General features: G+C 36.1%; 1 non-coding gene across 1 annotated transcript; it reads left to right on the forward strand.

Moving 5' to 3' along the window:
- Window positions 1-8,331: 8,331 nt before the first annotated feature.
- LOC123388570 lies at window positions 8,332-8,438 on the forward strand. Its single transcript, XR_006603046.1, has one exon. It is a non-coding gene; the product is annotated as a U6 spliceosomal RNA (small nuclear RNA).
- The last annotated feature ends 231 nt before the right edge of the window (window positions 8,439-8,669 follow it).

The raw sequence follows: 8,669 nt of genomic DNA on the forward strand, positions 1-8,669 counted from the left end.
ACGCTCTAGTTCCATCCATGTTGTTGCAAATGGCAAGATTTCATTTCTTTTGATGGCTGCATAGTATTCCATTGTGTATATATACCACATCTTCTTGATCCATTCATCTGTTGATGGACATCTAGGTTCTTTCCATAGTTTGGCTATTGTGGACATTGCTGCTATAAACATTCGGGTGCATGTGTCCCTTTGGATCACTACATTTGTATCTTTAGGGTGAGGAAGTGGTGATGCAACATGGAGGCTTAAGTGGGTAGAAGAATAAATGAAACAAGATGGGATTGGGAGGGAGACAAACCATAAGTGACTCTTAATCTCACAACAAACTGAGGGTTGCCGGGGGGAGGGGGTTTGGGAGAAGGGGGTGGGATTATGGACATTGGGGAGGGTATGTGATTTGGTGAGTGCTGTGAAGTGTGTAAACCTGGTGATTCACAGACCTGTACCCCTGGGGATAAAAATATATGTTTATAAAAAATAAAAAATTAAAAAAAAAAAAAAAAAGACACAAATTACTAAAATTCACTTAAGGAGAAATGGATAAGCCTAATAGTCCTATATCCATTTAAAAATTGAATTACTAGTTAAAAACCCTTAAAGAAGAGAAATCACAATTCTTTTTTTTAAAAGATTATTTATTTATTTACTTGACAGATAGAGATCACAAGTAAGCAGAGAGGCAGGCAGAGAGAGAGAGAGGAGGAAACAGGCTTCCCGCTGAGCAGAGAGCCTGATGTGGGGCTCGATCTCAGGACCCTGAGCCGAAGGCAGAGGCTTTAACCCACTGAGGCACCCAGGTGCCCCGAGAAACCACAATTCTCAACTCAGATGTTTTTACTGGTAAACTCCACCAAACCTTTAAGTAGGAAATAATACTTATTTTTCACAATCAATTCCAGAAAGCAGAAGAAGAGGGAACACTTTTCAATGTATCTTATAAGTTGAGTTTCACCTTAACACCAAAGATAAAGACACTTAAAGAAAAGTACTATGGATCCATATCTCATGAGATAGAAAAGCCAGTAATAACAGACTAGTAATGAAATCTAACAATATGTTAAAAGGATAATATCCCATAACCAAGGAGGGTTCATTCCAAGAATGCAAAGCAGGTTTGACATTTGTAAGTCAGTCAATGAAATGCATTAATAGTTTGAGAAAAAAAAGCACATGATTTTTTTTAGTAGATGCAGAAAATTCACTTGACAGAAAACCTTCCAAAAATCAGGAATAGAAGGAATTTCCTCATGTTAATAAAAGATATATAGAGATAGATAGATCTTTATATATCTGCAATCTATATATCTTTATCTATCTATCTATCTCTATATATCTTTATATATATATAACTGTATCTATACTATCTATAGATATCTATGTCTAGATAGATGTAGATATAGTTATATATCTATATATAGATATAAATATAAATATAAATCTATCTATATATAGCCTTCTATTATATGTTATATATTATACATATATATTTTTTTCTTTTGAAAGAGAGAGAGAGAGGTGGGGAGGGACAGAGGGAGAGGGAGAAAGAGTCTTAAGCAGACTCCATGATGAGCATAGGGCTCCTTTCAGGGCTCAATGTAGGGCTCCATCTCATAACCCTGAGATCACAACCTGAGCCAAAACCAAGAGTCAGATGCTTAACCAACTGCACCAAGTGCCAAACTACTGGACTTTTAAAAAATTTATCTTTTATTGAAAAATAAAAAATTTATGGGAACCTGGGTGACACAGCCAGTTAAGTGCAAATTCTTGGTTTCAGCTCAGGTCATGATCTCAGCATCCCAAGACTGAACCTTGACTTAGACTCTATGCTCAAGTCAGGCTCCATGCTCAGCATAGAGTCTGCTTAAGACTCTTTCTTCCTCTCCCCCTGCTCCTCCCTACTGTGCTCCTCTCACTCTCTCTCAAATAAATAAATCTTTAAAAAATTCCAATAGCTCACATTATATTTAACAGAAGGAGACTGCAGTCTTTTCCCCAAAGGTTAGGAGCAAGACAAAAATGTCTTCTCTCACAACTCATATTCAGATCATACTGGAAGTCCCAATAAGATAAGAAAAAAAATTATGCAGACTGAAAATGAAGAAAACTGTTATTATTTGCAGATAACATGAATGTCTAGGTAGAAAACCTAAAGAATCTAAAAAAGACTCCTGGAACTAATCATAGATAGCAGCAGTCACTGCTTACAAGTCAACACACAAAAATCAACTGCTTTCTTATATACTAGTAATGAACAAGTATGCCGTAAAATTTGAAAAAAAAAATCATTTACAATAGCACTCAAAAATTAAAGATGTATATATTTTAAATATATATATATACATATACATACACACACACTCATATATATGATTTATATGTGGAAAACTGCAAAATACTGATGAAAGAAATCAAAGAGATATATAAATGGAAGATATTTCATGGTTATGGATTGGAAGACTTAATATTGTTAAGAAGTCAATTCTTTCCATTTTGATCACAGATTCAATGCAGGAAGTGAAGTCTAGAATAAACCATGTGATTATGTATCAGAATTGGAAACATCAGTACAAACTCATGTTTAGCTAAATATACAGATAGATAAGTATAGAAATACCTATAGATATACGTGTATACTTGGGCTAACATATACACATAGTTTCTAAGCCCTGACTGCTGAGAAGGCCTAGAAGCAATGACAATCTGGTAATATGAGCACACCCAACATCACTATCTTTACTTCTAATGTCACTCTCTAATAAAAGAAACCAAGAAATGGCTGATTGAGGAGGTGGGGCAGGGTGCCACAAAGTAAAAAAGTGCTCAGAAACAAACTTAGGGGGATATGTCAAAGGGACACAGGAGCTAACCTGAAAGAGGTCTCAATGACCAAATCTGGAACAATTTGAGTAATAATATTAAAGATTAATATATAGGTACAGTAATCTAGACAATATTGGTGGAGAGATCTGTGGAACAGAATAGAGAACCTGGGAATAGATTCACATGAATATGCCCACTGATTCCTGACAAAGGTGCAAAAAATTTTCAATGGAAGGATGTCTTCTCAACAAATGATGCTAGAGCAATTAGACATTCAGATGCAATAACAACAACAAAACCTCTCAAACTAAAATTCATACGTTGTACAAAAATTAACATAATGTAAAGGGAAAACTACAAAACCTTTAAAAAACAGGAGAAGGTTTTTGGGACATAGCGCTGGAAAAATAGGTCTTAGACTAGGCACCAAAAGCAAAGGAAACATTAATTAGCAGAACCTAATAAAAATTTAAAACTATTGCTCTTCAAAAGATTTTGTTGAGAAGATGAAATATAAGCTACAGACAGGGATAAATTATTTGAAACCTCATATTCAATAAAGGATTAGAATCAAGACTACATAAAGAACCTATAAAACAGCAAATACACAAAAAATACAATTAGAAAATTGGCAAAATATGTGAAGAGATGTTTCACCAAAAAGGATGTATAGATGGCAAATAAGCACTTGAAAAGACGTTGAACCTCACTGGCCATTAGGGAAATACAAATTAATACCATGATGAAATATTACTACACATTTATCAGTATAGCTAAAATTAAAAATAAAATAGTGACATAGTGAGATACTGATGATAAGGCAGAGAAACTTCATCATTGAGACATTGCTGGTGGGAATATTAAATGGCTCAGCCACTATTTAAAACAATTTAGCAGTTTCTTATCAAACTAAACATGAAACTGCCATATGATCTCTTACTCTCCCTCTGCCATTCCTGCTCATGCTCTTTCTCTCTCTAAAATAAATAAATAAATCCTTAAAAAAAGAGAGAAAAAGAAAACAGTCTTGAAATTAGAGAATTCTAGAAATGGAGAGCTGATTAGCTGTTCTCGGGTTAAGGAAAATGGTGGAGTAAGGAGAGGGTAGTAGATATGGCCATAATAGGACAGCTTGAGGGATCGTTGTGATGAAGAAACTTTCCTATATCTTCACTGCGGTCTTAGATATGTAAATCCCCACCTGTGGTACACTGTACTGAACTAAATACACACAAATGAATATATGTCAAACTGCTGAATTTTGGATAAATTAATAACATCAATGTCAATTTCCTGGTTGTAATATTCTACAGTTGTGCAAATTGTTATCATTGAGAGAAATTGGGTGAGGCGTCCAGGGATCTTACTGTGTTATTTCCTATAACTATATGTAAATTTATAATTACCTCAAAAAATAATTTAAAATATTCAAAACACAATAACAGATATATTGGCATTTGAGAACAAAAATAATCAAGCGTTAGCTAATTTAATACCAGAAAATAGTACTTTTGCAAAGAGATTAGCCTTGCAAGGAACTTGGAAAGATATTTCATTATGATAACAGAAAGGTACTCATTATGAAACATTTATGTACCTAAGCTTTAAATCTACAAAGTGAATCCAATAGAACTACAGAGATTATTTTTAAACTCCAAATGGAATTCTAGAACTAAAACTAGAGATTAATAAAACTAATAACTTTTTAAAATGTATAAAATGATGGAATATACACAGGAAATATAAATGATTGAACTGAAAGTTAAGTCAAAGTTGAATATATATAGATAAATGAAGAGGAGAAAAAACTGAAAAAAGCCACACTGTTTAGTGAAAACAGCCAACAGATATGAAACAGGAGTTATAATATAAAAAGGAAGAACGAATTGAACAAAAGCAACACTTCGGGATAAAAAGGTCTAGAATTTTCTCTAAGTAATGGAAATTAAAGTCACAGAATCAAGAAAAGATGCAAACCCAAAGCTGAATAAATACAAGGAAACCACAGCTAGGAATATCATAGTGAAACTGCAGAAACCAAAGAAAAGAGAAAACTTTATGTAAAAGTGATTAGAATAAAAAAGTATATGTGTGTCATGTACAGTCAGGAAATAAGAAACAACACCCCTTATTTAAACACATTTTAATAGTTATTTGATTTAACAATTATTCTAAATTGAACATGTTAAAAGGAAACAAATAACATAAATATAAGAATAGTAGGAGAGAGATGGCCGAGTAGGAGGGCCCTAAGCTCACCTTGTCCCATGGATACAGCTAGATAACACCCATATCAGTATAAATAACCTGGGAAATTACTCAAAGACTGGAAGAACAAACTCCACAACTAAAGGTGGGGAAAGGCCACATCAAAGACCATAGGAAGTGTGAAGGTGTGGTCTGGGAGCAAAATGGGACTGGGACCATCCAAGGTAGGGAGGAAGTTGGTGGTACAGATATGGGCAGAAAACAGATTTTCACATCAGGGAGCCCAGGAACAGGGGAAGACAAATCTCTGTAATATTTGCCTTTGGAAGTGACAGGGCCTGAATTTCATGAGTTCCTAAAACCAATAGAACTTAAAGTCTAGAATTTTAAATATTGGAGGCTTTGGCTCTGGGAGAGCCCAATGACTTTAGGACGTGGAGACCCTGCCCTTAAAGAGACAGTACAACGGCCTGTGCCATTGTACTTGCAGAACCAGCAGTTTGAAAAATGCTGGGGACAGACAGAACAGAGAGTGATTTGCTCATCTCAGAGCATGAGTCAGGGAGACACAGGGATCACAGGGAGGCCCCTCCAGGAACAAAGGAGTTGGCAGGTATCATTTGCTCCCCCCACTCCCCAGCATAAACAAAGGCCACTTGCAGGAACTAGTACAAAGCCAAAACTCCTTACCTAACTTGCTTACCACAAGTCCCCCCACCCTGTGCTTCCATTGACCCACCCTTCTCAGTCACTCACATGAGTACCTGCACTGCAGGAACCCTCTCCCAGAGGACCAGTACAAACCTCAGCAGTACCATGTCTCCTGACCCATAGCTTTTGCGAGCCTCAGTTCTGGTAGCAGTGGTAGTGGGTCTCATTTTGCAAGCAAGCCTTCAAACACCTTGTTAAAATGTGCCCCACCCCTCCTGGGCACCAAACATTGCACACAGTAGGTAAAGAGAGCCTCTGTGGATAACTGGATTGAAGGGAAAAAAAGGCTGAGACTCAACAGAAGAGCACACACAATGTATATAGGAGACACTGACTGAAGTACCAGGCCCTGGGGAACAGGCGATACTGCACTGCAGAGCACTAAAGGATCTCTCCTTTCTAAGGCTATTATTGTTAAGAGTAAGACAGGTAGCTGATTTTCTTAGAACACATATACACACAGAAATTCAGACAAAATAAGGAGATGAGAAATATCTTCCAAATGAAAGAACAGACCCAAACCACAGCAAAAGACTAAGAGTGAACAGATATAAGTGATATGCTAGACAGAAAACTTAAAGTAATGATCATAGAGATACTTGCTGGGCTAGAGAACAGAGTGGAAGACATTGGTGAAACTTTAACATAGAGATAAAAAAGAACCAATCAGAGATTAAGAACATATTAAATAATATTAAAAATATACTTCATGGTAACATGCCTGGGTGGCTCATTTGGTTGAATGTCTAACTCTTCGTTTTGGCTCAGGTCATAATCTTGGGGTCATGCGATCAAGCTCCATGTTCGGCTCCGTGCTCAGTGTGGGGTCTGCTTGAGATTCTCTCCTTTTCCCTCTGCTTGACCCCTGCTTGTATTCTCTCTCTCTCTCTCTAAAATAAACAAACAAATAAATAAATATTTTAAAAATGTACTTCATGGAGTAAATAGCAAGCTAGATGAAGCAGAGGAACAAATTAATGACCTGGAAGACAGAGTAAAGGAAAGTAACAAAGCTAAACAAAGGAGAGGAAAGAAAATTATGCAAATTGAATATAGTTTTACAGAAAATAGTAACCCCATCAAGTGTAACAACATCAATGTTATAGGGATCTCAAAAGGAGAAGAGATAAGGGGGCAGAAAATGTATTTGAAGAAATAACAACTGAAAAGTTCCCTAATCTGGGGAAGGAATCAGAGATCCAGATCTAGGAGGCACAGAAATTTCCCCCAAAACTTCAACCCAAAGAGGTCCACACCAAGATACACAGTAATTAAAATGACAAAAAGCAGCAAGAGAATAGGCACTTACATACAAAGGAAACCCTATGAGGCTAGCAGGAGATTTTCAGCAGAAACTTTGTGGGTCTGACTGGAGTGGCATGATACATACAAAGTGCTGAAAGGGAAAAAAAAATCTGTAGCCAAGAATACTCTACCCAGCAAGGCTATCATTCAGAATAGAAAGAGAGATAGTTTTTCAGACAAACAAAAACTAAAGGAGTTCACGACCCCTAAACTAGTCCTACAAGAAATATTAAAGGAGACTCTTTGAGTGGAAAGGAAGACCATAAGTGAAAGTATGGAAAGAAAAAATAAGCAGTAAAAAGATTTCTGTAAAAACAGGTAAAGGATTCATAAAATAAAAATGTATAATATGACACCATATAGCTAAAATGTGGGAGGGAGGGGAGTAAAGAATGGGTTTAAGTGTAAGCAATCATAAACGTAATAAAGACTGCTATATGCAGAAGATGTTATACAAAAACCATGAATCAAAAACCAGTAATAGGTATGCAAAGAATAAAGAGAAAGGGATCCAAGTATATCACTAAAGAAAGCCGACAAACCATTAAAACAGCAAAAGAAGTATCAGAGAAACTATAGAAACAACCATAAAACAAGTAACAAAATGGCAATAAATACACATGTATCAATAATTACTTTGAGGGACGCCTGGGTGGCTCAGTTGGTTGAGCGGCTGCCTTTAGCTCAGGTAGTGATCCTGGGGTCCTGGGATTGAGTCCCATGTTGGGCTCCTTACTTGGTGGGGAGGCTGCTGCTCTCTCTCCCTCTGCCTGCTTGTGCTGTCTCTGTCTGTCAAATAAATGGATAAAATCTAAAAAAAAAAATACTTTGAATGTAAATGGGCTAAATGCTCTAACCAAAAGACATAGGGTGGTAAAGTAGATTAAAAACAAGACCTGTCTATATGCTTTCTACAAGAGACTCATTTCAGACCAAAAGCCACCTGTAGATTGAAAGTGAGGGGATGGAGAAACATCTATGACACAAATGAATACCAAAAGAAAGCAAGGTAGCAATACTTATAGCAGACAAAGTAGACTTTAAAACAAAGACTATAACAAGAGACAAGGAAGTATACTACTAATAAAGGAGATGATTCAAGAGGATATAACAATTGTAAATATTTATGCACCCAACATGGGAGCACTAAATACATAAAAAATCTTGAAAGAGCACAAATTCATGGAGGCTAAATAACATGCTACTAAACAATGAATGGATGAACCAAGAAATCAAACAAGAAATCAAAAAGTACATGGAAACAAATGAAAATGAAAACAGAGCTTGCTTTAGTAACACATATACTATAATTGGAATGATACAGAGAACATTAGCATGGCCTCTGTGTAAGGATGACACAGAAATAAAAAATATAATGGTCCAAAATATTTGGGATGCAGCAAAAGTGGTTCTAAGAGGGAAGTTTATGGCAACACAGGCAGGCCTACCTCAAGAAGCAAGAAAGGTCTCAAATAAACATCATAAATTTACACCTAAAGGAGGTAGAAAAACTACACAGAACCAAAACCCAGAAAAAGGAAGAAAATAATAAAGATTAGAGCAATAATAAGTGATATAGAAACTAAGAAACAAGAGAACATATCAACAAAACCAAGAGGTGA

The sequence above is a fragment of the Mustela putorius genome, unplaced genomic scaffold (genome assembly GCF_011764305.1).
Source record: "Mustela putorius furo isolate JIRA1106 unplaced genomic scaffold, ASM1176430v1.1 tig00003901_pilon_pilon_pilon, whole genome shotgun sequence".
Taxonomy (NCBI): Eukaryota; Metazoa; Chordata; class Mammalia; order Carnivora; family Mustelidae; genus Mustela; species Mustela putorius.